Here is an 11025-nt window from a genome sequence, read left to right as displayed (position 1 = left end):
CTCTTTTTTTCACATTCTCTCTAGCATTTGTTATTTGTAGACTTCTTAATGATGGTCATTCTGACCAGTGTGAGGTGGTACCTCATAGTTCTGATTTGCATTTCTCTAATAATTGGTGATATTGAACATTTTTTTTCACCTTCCCATTGGTCATTCATATGTTTTTTTTGTTTTGTTTTTTTTTTTTTTGGAGAAAGTCTATTTAGGTCTTTTATCCTTTTTTTTTTTTTTTTTTGCTGTTGTTGAATTGTAAGTGTTGTTTGTATAAATACTTTTACATACTTTCAGTCATATTTATCCTCTTATCTTCTGTCATAGCATTAACAGAATATGACATTTGTAAAAGAAATTAACCATCTCTGGTTTCTTACTCTCTCTCCTTCCACTGATTTAAATGCTTCCTTATAAATTATATCTTAAGGTTTTCACACATTAAAAAAATACCTTTTATTACATTTTTAAAATTTATTTTTAGCTAGGTAACTTTGGCTTATAATATTAAATGTTTCACCTGTAAAACATTATGTTTCTACTTCTGTATGCACTATAGTATGCTAATCACAAAATTTTACTTTCCATCACTGTATAGTTGATCCCCTTTACTTATTTTGCCTTTTTCCCCAAGTTTCCCTCTGGTAACAACTACTCTGTTCTCTGTATGTATTTGTTTTTGTTTGTTTTGTTTTGTTCATTTACATTGGTTTAAAAAAATCACTGTTTGAGGTGACATATTCATTGGGTATTATGCTTAATGTGTATCATACTTTTTTCTGAATATTATGACATTACTGAAATTACTATTTCCATTTATAGATGACAGTAATGACTTGAGCTCTTCCAGTATTTGCAGTAAGTGACAGAAAGGGGCTTAGCATAGATGAATCTTCTGACAATAACATATTGCTATGATTTACAATGAAGGATATAAGGATTCATATTTTTAAGGAGTTGAGTTTTAGTAAAACAAGTACTAATGTGTATATTTCTGAAATAACGTCTAGCATGCTTCTCAAAGAACATAGATTCTGACAGTTTCTGATATTAATTGGAATAAATTTTGAGACTCTTTTCCACATACAATTAAGTTTTGATGATTTGAGATTTGTAGACAAGAATACAAGTTATATTGCACTGCTTGAGAAAAATTATCCTAAGTGAATTTGGCTATTTTATTTAGTGGTATTTTAGCAGTCCTTTAACATTTCCGCTTGGATTTCCTGCTATGGCACAACAGGATTGGCAGGTCTCTGGAGTGCTTGGTCACAGGTTCCATCTTTCTCAGACACCAATGAGTTAAGGATCTTGGGTTGCCACAGACGAGGAGAAGGTCACAACTGTGGCTCAGATCTGATCCTTGGCTGAGGAACTCCATATACCATGAAACAGCTAAAAGAGAAAAGAAAAAATATGTTATAATTAAGTCTTTAACACAGGATTGCAGACAGTGAAGAACTAAAGAAAATGGTTATGAGCCCTAGAATTCTGAACTCCGAGTACTGTTGGGCTATGCTGGGGCAAAAAAAAAAAAAAACACAGACACAAACAAGAACTTCTGACAAAAGACCTGCATTTGCTAAAGGCTGGCTGCAGTCCTACAGTGCAAATTAAAATTAAAGAACTCTGTAGATGGATGTTCCCCCAGAAAATCATGATGCCTATGGACTTGTGCATCCCCAGTGTAAGTCCAAAGCCAGCAAATTTATGTCCATCTACCATCATGATTCACTTATGATGGTCACTCTATCATCACTGTTACTCCCTGTTCTCTTCTGAAACCTAACCGTGAACTGGAACTCCTACATTTCATACCAACTCTTCACCCAGTTCATCTGGATATCAAACTACACAAATTACCACATTATTATTTATTCGATGAACTGATAAAACTCACCAGTCTAGCATCAGACAACAGTCAGCACATTCAATAAACATGCCTTGCATTTACCTTGACACCACAAGTACAGTAAATCAGTGGTTCCATGAATATTCCTGGGACCAAATGTGACTTCACAGTGCAGATACAGTTAAGGTTTTATCAGAAACCATTTGTTTACAAGAAAATCACTTTCCACCCACTCCTTGTGTAAAAGTGAATACAAAACCTTGCAGCCTTCCAGGTTGTGTTCCCTCTACTAAAACTGGTATAGAACCAAAGCAACACAGCTGACCAATCAATACCACCTCTTGTCCAACTATCCACAACTGTACCAAACACCATTGTTGTTTCATGGACTGCAGAAATTGGAAGAAACCATTCCATGGCAGTATATATTGTAAAACAGTTTTCTTCAACAGTTCCTCTTCAGAGGTTTTATAACTTAGCTAAAGGAAATAAGGAATCAAGATTATTCTAGAGAGGAGTTCCCGTCGTGGCGCAGTGGTTAATGAATCCGACTAGGAACCATGAGGCTGCGGGTTCGATCCCTGCCCTTGCTCAGTGAGTTAACGATCCAGCATTGCCGTGAGGTGTGGTGTAGGTTGCAGATGCTGCTCGGATCCTGCGTTGCTGTGGCTCTGGCATAGGCTGGTGGCTACAGCTCCGATTCGACCACTAGCCTGAGAACTTCCATATGCTGTGGGAGCGGCCCAAGAAATAGCAAAAAGCCAAAAAAAAAAAAAGATTATTCCAGAGATTTAATTAAAGAGAAATTGACTGTGGATCCAGACAGTGATATAAGTACAACCAGCGTGAGGGTTTCTCTACTATGTCCACTTGGTAAAATGTGGCAAACATTTCCATGCTGGCCTCATACATGTTCTCATCTGCAGTGTTTTGATGCATTCTTTATATTCAGATGAATGAGAAAAAGCCAACTTGGGTTTGTCCTGTCTGTGATAAGAAGGCTCCATATGAATACCTCATTATCGATGTCTTGTTTATGGAAATCCTAAAATACTGCACAGATTGTGATGAAATACAGTATAAGGAGAAAATTTCTTAGGCACTTATAAAGCCAAAAAAGGAAGTAGAGGCAGTTTCTTCTTAAAATGAAGTTGATGGATGCTTGAGCTCCATATTAGAGCACCAAGTGGTTTCTCCCTACCAATCCTCAAATAAAAATACGAAAGTAGTGGTGATCGATCTAACCATATACAGTTCATCTGAGGAAGAGGAGGAAGAGCCATCTGAAAAGAAAAACTGTCCTTCCCTATGTCCCACCTCATTACTAAATATAAAGTTGTATTAAACCTTCCACATCAAGCATTGCCAGTAGCCTGTACCCCAAGGCTCTCTGATATAAACACAAACTATATTAACACATCCCTCATCCAAGACTACATACATCCTTTCCACATGACACCTTTATCTTATGATTTACAAGGATTATATTTCTTTCCTTTCTTATCGGGAACAATTAGTATTGCAATACTTCCCCCACTGCCACTGCACGGTTTCAGATGATTGAGACCTCTCACACTGGTGTCAGTTTTTTTTTCCATTTATCTCCTCACAGATGTTTTGCCATCAGTTAAGTGCATGAGTCAGTACTTCTCTGATAACCACCAAGAAACAGTATTTACAATAACAGCAGCCTCATATCCTCCAACAGCTAACCGAAGAACCCTAGACCCACCATCTCAAACAGTAGCAGCATGGACATGACATCAATTTTTGGAATCATACCAGGCAGTATTTCATTGTCCTTGCAGCAACCATCCCCAGCCCAGAATAAATGAACTTGGCAGAAAGAATAGAAATTTGTGCTATATTTTACCTTATTCTATTTAGAAAATTGCAGAGGATTTCCCCTTCCTTTTTAGGGAATAAAAAAAATAAGGGAAATGCACAGAGAAAAAAAACTACATTTTCAGTTTTACTTTTTTATATAAATATAAGACTGCCTGTTAACACTTATTTTGTTTTTTGTGTTTTTTTTTTTTTTTTTTTAAAGAGGAGTTTCCTTCCTGGCTCAGCGGTTAATGAACCTGTCTAGGATCTATGAGGATGCAGGTTCGATCCCTGGCCTCGCTCAGTGGGTTAAAGACCCAGCGTTGCTGTCAGCTGTGGTATAGGTCACAGACGCAGCTTGGATCTGGAATTGCTGTGGCTGTGTTGTAGGCCAGCACCTACAGCTCCGATTTGACCTCTAGCCTGGGATGCTCCATATGCCGCAGGTGCAGCCCTTAAAAAAAAAAAGAAAAAAAAAGAAAGGAAAGGAAAACAAATAAATTAAAAAAAGCAGTACTCACAAACCATCTTCAGTTCATTTTTTTCTGTAATCTGAAAAATGTCTTCATTTTTCCTATGGTTTTGGCTTTTTATTAACTTAAGTGGTATTATTTTATTTACAATAACAGGAAAGGAATTGCATGTATTAAGTTTTAAATTGTGGGTTTTCTTTTGGTGGGGAGGGCCTGATAATATAATTTTAATTTCTATGTATAATTATATATATAATAAACTTATAATACCTATTATATATTCTTCTCAAAATTGGCAGAGTTTTAACATTATTTCAGAAAAATAAGACAAACTTTCCTTTTACATACATTTCCTGAAGTATGTAATCCTAATGAATTTTTCTAAGTCCTGAGTGGCCTAAATTAAAAATTTGTCCTGAATTAGTATGACTGTAAAAGTTAACTGTAAATTTCAGGTCTAAAATTATCACACATTAAAATAAAGCCATTACGTGTACTGATATACATCAGTCAGTCTCTATGGAAGTTTTACTTTAAGAGGCTTTATGATAAGATATCTGGCAGCACTAGATATTAGAATAAACTCAATTTTGGCATAAGGATTTTACCACCTCCTACTCCCATTTAATGACAAAGAATATAAAACCTTTGAAAGTGACTTCTCTTAGAGCAATTAAAGAAAGTATCAATAAAACATACACACACATATAGACATACACTGAGTTTTAAATGGCTTCTTTCACACACATAAATATAAGGGATTTTCAGCTGTTCTCAGCATCCACTTACTGTACCTGCAATAATATCTGGAATTACTAAATTTTTATCACTGAAAATTTTTACTTCGTGATGAGTTTCAGTTTCAGTGTACTGAACTGGTTCATATAATGAAAGATATATTACAGTTTCAGTTAATATTCACTTTATTTCAATTTAGTAATATAAAGTTATAATAGGATTAGTGCTCTTATAAAGACAGGAGGATTTAATAAGAAAATGGCCATTTACAACCTGAAAAGGAACCCTCTCCAAAAGCCAACCATGCTGGCACCCTGATGTTTGGCTCCTACACCAGAATTGTGAACAATAGATTTCTGATATTTATAAGGTACTTACTGAGTCTATGGTATTTTGTTATAGCAGTCTAAGCTGATTAAAACAAATGACCTCTTGGAGTTCCCGTCGTGGCGCAGTGGTAACGAATCCGACTAGGAACCATGACGGTGGCAGGTTCGGTCCCTGCCCTTGCTCAGTGGGTTAACGATCCGGTGTTGCCCTGAGCTGTGGTGTAGTTTGCAGACGCGGCTCGGATCCCGCGTTGCTGTGGCTCTGGCGTAGGCCGGTGCCTCAGCTCCGATTCGACCCCTAGCCTGGGAACCTCCATATGCCGAGGGAGCGGCCCAAGAAATAGCAACAACAACAACAACAACAACAACGACAAAAGACAAAAACAAACAAACAAACAAAAATGACCTCTTGAAGACTCAGTTACAATGAAACTAGGTGGCAATACTTTGCAGAACTGGAGCAAAGTTCTTCAGAAGGCTGCATACACTCCACATCTGTGTCCACTATATGTTACTGTTTCTCCCATTACCAGAATCATGAGTCCAGCAATAAAGTTGTAGAAATGGTAGCGGCACCACTTACTATTAACCCTACTGATCCACTAGCAAAATGTTTGCTGTTTCCACAACCTTGTGCTCTATTGTTCTACTGTCTTAGTTTCAAAGGGAGGAGTGCTTCCACCAGGAGAAAACATAAAGATTCAATTTTACCATATGTTAAGACTGCTACCTGGCCATACTGGGCTCCTTTTGCTTCTGAAGCAACAAGAAGGGATTTACTGTGCTGGCTAGGGTGATCAATCCTAACAACAAAGAGAAATTTGGACCACTACCCCATGATGGAGGTCAGAAAGACTATCTCGAATACAGTAGATTCCTTAAGATATTTCCTAGTACTATCATTCTCTGTTATTTAAAGTCAATGGAAAACTGTAACTTAATACAGGCAAGACTACTAATGGCTCAAATCTTTCTGGAATAAACTCCACGTTACCACAATAGGTATAGAACCTATTGACATGACCAGCTGAGGTACATGATGCAGGCAAGTGGAATATGGAATCTGTAGTGGAAGAATAATAAATATATATTATTATATCTTTCTGTCTTTCTTTGGTCTCACAAATAAACAAGGGTTATACTTTCTTCCACATAATTTGTTATAATATGTATACATATTACATATATTTATAAAATCGTGTTTTTTTTTTCATTCCTTATCCCCTTATCTTATACAAAATGTGTATTGACATTATATAACCTTTAAGTTATAGGGTATACATCAGAGTGCATGCTTGTCACCTAAGTAGTACTTTACTTCTTCTCCTGGCAAAATAATTAATATATTTTTTAGTAATATGCATAGACACACCCATCTTTTTCTGTTTTTCTCGAGAACCATAAAACCTACACATTTTCAAAACAATTAAAAATATTTACCTACTCTCCATATTGCATTAATGTCTAGGAATCTTGAGAAGTACCAGTAAAGAAAGTCTTTCCCAGTAATATTTACTAAAGAGAGCATTTTTTCTGACACCTGCATTGCAACACTGCTTTGTTTTTAATAATAAAACTGTATAGCTTGACTAGTTCTATACAATGCATTCCATTCCATTGGTCATTTCCACAGCCTTAATTACTATACTTTAGGTAATAATATTGATACTGGGTGTTAATTTTCTTTTTTCTTTTCTTTTTTTTTTTTTTAGGGCCTAACTCAAGGCATATGGAAGTTCCCAGGCTATGGGTCAAATCCGAGCTACAGCTGCCAGTCTTATGCCACAGGACAGAAAGGCAGGATCCAAGAGGTGTCTGTGACCTACACCACAGCTCAAGACAATTCAGGATCCTTAACCCACTGGGTGAGGCCAGGGATCAAACCCACATCTGCTAGTCAGATTTGTTTCAGCTGCACCACAAAGGGACCTCCCTCCAACTGAGTTTCTATTTTTTTTTTTAAATTTATTATTATTATTATTTTTTTAATTTTCCCACTGTACAGCAAGGGGATCAAGTTATCCTTACATGTATACATTAAAATTACATTTTTTCCCCCTCCCTCTGTTCTCTTACAACATGAGTATCTAGAAAAAGTTCTCAATGCTATTCAGCAGGATCTCCTTGTAAATCTATTCTAAGTTGTGTCTGATAAGCCCAAGCTCCCGATCCCTCCCACTCCCTCCCTCTCCCATCAGGCAGCCACAAGTCTCTTCTCCAAGTCCATGATTTTCTTTTCTGAGGAGATGTTCATTTGTGCTGGATATTAGATTCCAGTTATAAGTGATATCATATGGTATTTGTCTTTGTCTTTCTGGCTCCTTTCACTCAGTATGAGATTCTCTAGTTCCATCCATGTTGCTGCAAATGGCATTATGTCATTCTTTTTTATGGCTGAGTAGTATTCCATTGTGTATATATACCACCTCTTCCGAATCCAATCCTCTGTCGATGGACATTTGGGTTGTTTCCATGTCCTGGCTATTGTGCATAGTGCTGCAATGAACATGCGGGTGCACGTATCTCTTTTAAGTAGAGTTTTGTCTGGATAGATGCCCAAGAGTGGGATTATGGGGTCATATGGAAGTTCTATGTATAGATTTCTAAGGTATCTCCAAACTGTTCTCCATAGTGGCTGTACCAGTTTACACTCCCGGCAACAGTGCAGGAGGGTTCCCTTTTCTCCACAGCCCCTCCTGCACTTGTTATTTGTGGATTTATTAATGATGGCCATTCTGACTGGTGTGAGGTGGTATCTCCTGGTAGTTTTGATTTGCATTTCTCTTATAATCAATGATATTGAGCATTTTTTCATGTGTTTGTTGGCCATCTGTATATCTTCTTTGGCGAAATGTCTATTCAGGTCTTTTGCCCATTTTTCCATTGATTGATTGGCTTTTTTGCTGTTGAGTTGTATAAGTTGCTTATATATTCTAGAGATTAAGCCGTTGTCGGTTGCATCATTTGAAACTATTTTCTCCCATTCTGAAAGTTGTCTTTTTGGTTTCTTTTGGGTTTCCTTTGCTGTGCAACAGCTTTTCAGGTTGATTAGGTCCCATGGGTTTATTTTTGCTCTTGTTTCTATTGCTTTGGGAGACTGACCTGAGAAAATATTCATGAGGTTGATGTCAGAGAGTGTTTTGCCTATGTTTCTTCTAGGAGTTTGATGGTGTCCTGTCGTATATTTAAGTCTTTCAGCCATTTGGAGTTTATTTTTGTGCATGGTGTGAGGGTGTGTTCTAGTTTCATTGCTTTGCATGCAGCTGTCCAGGTATCCCAGCAATGCTTGCTGAATAGACTTTCTTTTCCCCATTTTATGTTCTTACCTCCTTGTCAAAGACTAATTGACCATAGGTGTCAGGGTTGATTTCCGGATTCTCTATTCTGTTCCATGGGTCTGTCTGTCTGTTTTGATACCAGTACCTCACTGTTTTGATGACTGTGGCTTTGTAGCATTTCTTGAAGCCTGGGAGAGTTATGCCTCCGGCTTGCTTTTTGTTTCTCAGGATTGCTTTGGCAATTCTGGGTCTTTTGTGGATTCCATATGAATGTTTGGATTGTTTGTTCTAGTTCTGTGAAAAATGTCATGGGTAATATGATAGGGATTGCACTGAAACTGTAGATTGCTTTGGGTAGTATGGCCATTGTTACAATATTGATTTTCCCAATCCAGGAACCTGGAATATCTTTCCATTTCTTTACATCTTCTTTGATTTCTTTGATTAAAGTTTTATAGTTCTCAGCATATAGGTCCTTTACCTCCTTGGTGAGGTGTATTCCAAGGTATTTGATTTTGTGAGGTGCAATTTTAAAAGGTATTATATTTTTGTATTCCTTTTCTAATATTTCATTGCTGGTATACAGAAATGTGAAGGACTTCTGAATGTTAATCTTATGTCCTGCTACTATGTTGAATTCATTAATCAGTTCAAGTAGTTTTGGGGTTGAGTCCTTAGGGTTTTCTATGTATAGTATCATGTCGTCTGCCTACAGTGACGTTTTATCTCTTCTCTCCCTATATGGATGCCTTTTATTTCTTTTGTTTGTCTAATTGCTGTGGCTAGGACTTCCAAAGCTATGTTGAAGAGCAGTGGTGAGAGTGGGCATCCCTGTCTTGTTCCAGATTGGAGTGAGAAGGCGTTCAGTTTTTCCCCATTGAGGATTATATTTGCTGTGGGTTTCTCATAAATGGCTTTGATTATATTCAGGAATGTTCCCTCTATACCCACTTTGGCGAGGGTCTTGATCATGAATGGATGTTGGACTTTGTCAAATGCTTTTTCTGCGTCTATTGAGATGATCATATGATTTTTGACTTTTTTTTGTTAATGTGGTGTATGATGCTGATTGATTAGTGTATGTTGAACCATCCTTGTGAACCTGGGATGAACCCCACCTGGTCATGGTATATAATTTTTTTGGTATGTTGTTGGATTCGGTTGGCTAAGATTTTGTTGAGAATTTTTGCATCTATATTCATCAATGATATTGGGCGATAGTTTTTCTTTTTTGGTTTATCTCCTGTCTGGTTTTGGAATGAGGGTGATGGTGGCATCATAGAATGTCTTTGAGAGTATTCCTTCTTCCTCAACCTTTTGAAAGAGTTTAAGGAGGATGGGCTCAATTCCTCTTTATACGTTTGATAGAATTCACCTGTGAAGCCATCTGGTCCTGGACTTTTATTTGTAGGGAGTGATTTTATGACCTCTTCAATTTCATTCTAGTGATCGGTCTTTTCAGTTGGTCTGTTTCTACTTGATTCAGTTTTGGCAGGCTGTAAGATTCTAGAAAATTGTCCATTTCTTCGAGATTGTCAAACTTGTTGCCATATAGTTGTTCATAGTATTCTCTTACGGTTTTTTGTATTTCTGCTGTATCTGTTGTGATTTCTCCTTTTTCATTTATACTTTTGGTTATTTGGGTTCTTTCTCTCCTCTTTTTAGTGAGTCTGGCCAGGGGTTTGTCAATTTTGTTCACCTTTTCAAAGAACCAGCTCTTGGTTTTATTAATTTTCTCTATTGTTTTTGAGTATTTCGCTTGGTTCTACACATTTCAATCAGTATTTCTTTCCTGGATGTATTATTAGGTACTGGTAAACAATCTGAACATGGAGGGCGAAGTAAGAAGTCTGTATTTCTCTGTGCTCTTTATCCTCCCCCACATCGGATAAACTGGTCTTTCAATAATGGATGCTACTGAAAGGTAAGGCCCCAGTAGAGTGAGTGGAATGCTTTTCTTCTCAGTGGGTTTTTATAATTCATTACAGGTTCCATACACTGAAATGGTTGTATGGTTTAGTCAGAAAGAGTTGTGCGGAGATAGCGGAAAATGTTGAAGTCCTTTGATGGAAAGTAAAGACAATCCCTCTACTCGTGAGCCACATGGCCATGCCTTCAGGGAAATCAGGTTTAATATTAGTGCCAGACCCCATGGTAAACTCTTAGACCTTCTGTTAGTAGAAATCAGAAAGCCAAATATGTGACATTTCACAGAATTTGTAATGACCAAAGAGTGATCAATATGGCTCTTAGAGCTGCCAGATCCTTACTGTCATTTACATGACTATGATACCTTGGCTTCAGTATCTCCATAAGTGAAATATTGAATATCCCACAGATTCCCATTAAAAGATCATTGCTGGATCCCTTAGAAAAAATAAATAAAATAAATATTTACCAAAAACTTGAGTAGTACACAGGCCCTTTCATCAATTTGAGAAAGAATATGACCAGTCTTAAATTAGGTTTATATTCTTTATTTTTATATAACAGATATGGTTGCAGGTAAACTTTAACAATGTTTTTCTTTCTCTCTT

The 11025-nt window shown here is 37.0% G+C and overlaps 1 pseudogene; it reads left to right on the top strand.

Moving 5' to 3' along the window:
* The first annotated feature begins 1940 nt into the window (after nucleotides 1-1940).
* Nucleotides 1941-2942, top strand: LOC125124540 (E3 SUMO-protein ligase PIAS1-like; annotated as a pseudogene).
* Nucleotides 2943-11025: the final 8083 nt, after the last annotated feature.

Source organism: Phacochoerus africanus, chromosome 4 (genome assembly GCF_016906955.1).
Source record: "Phacochoerus africanus isolate WHEZ1 chromosome 4, ROS_Pafr_v1, whole genome shotgun sequence".
Taxonomy (NCBI): Eukaryota; Metazoa; Chordata; class Mammalia; order Artiodactyla; family Suidae; genus Phacochoerus; species Phacochoerus africanus.
The sequence above is the reverse complement of the archived record's forward strand: the minus strand, read 5'-3'. Positions and strand labels throughout refer to the sequence as shown.